A 298-nucleotide genomic window follows, 5' to 3' on the forward strand; every position below is an offset into this window, starting at 1 on the left:
GATTGGAGTGATGCCTCCATATCGATGTCTAAGATTCACTGTAGCACAATCCATCATATTTCCACTTTCTTAAATTAATTAATTAAGAAAAGAACATAGCAAAAGGTTTTGTTTAATCAAGTTATAAGTCACATCTCCTTCCTTTTACTATTCAATGAAGTGAGGGAATTCATCATGGAAAGAAAATGAATTTGTTAGGGGTTAGGATATTATGAGGTGATCAAAGTCGCACACCGATAGTATGAAATGCTTGATGTTGTATATAAAGAGAGTGATTCTTTCTCTTATCAGTTAATTT

The sequence above is a fragment of the Arachis duranensis genome, chromosome 3, assembly GCF_000817695.3.
Source record: "Arachis duranensis cultivar V14167 chromosome 3, aradu.V14167.gnm2.J7QH, whole genome shotgun sequence".
Taxonomy (NCBI): domain Eukaryota; kingdom Viridiplantae; phylum Streptophyta; class Magnoliopsida; order Fabales; family Fabaceae; genus Arachis; species Arachis duranensis.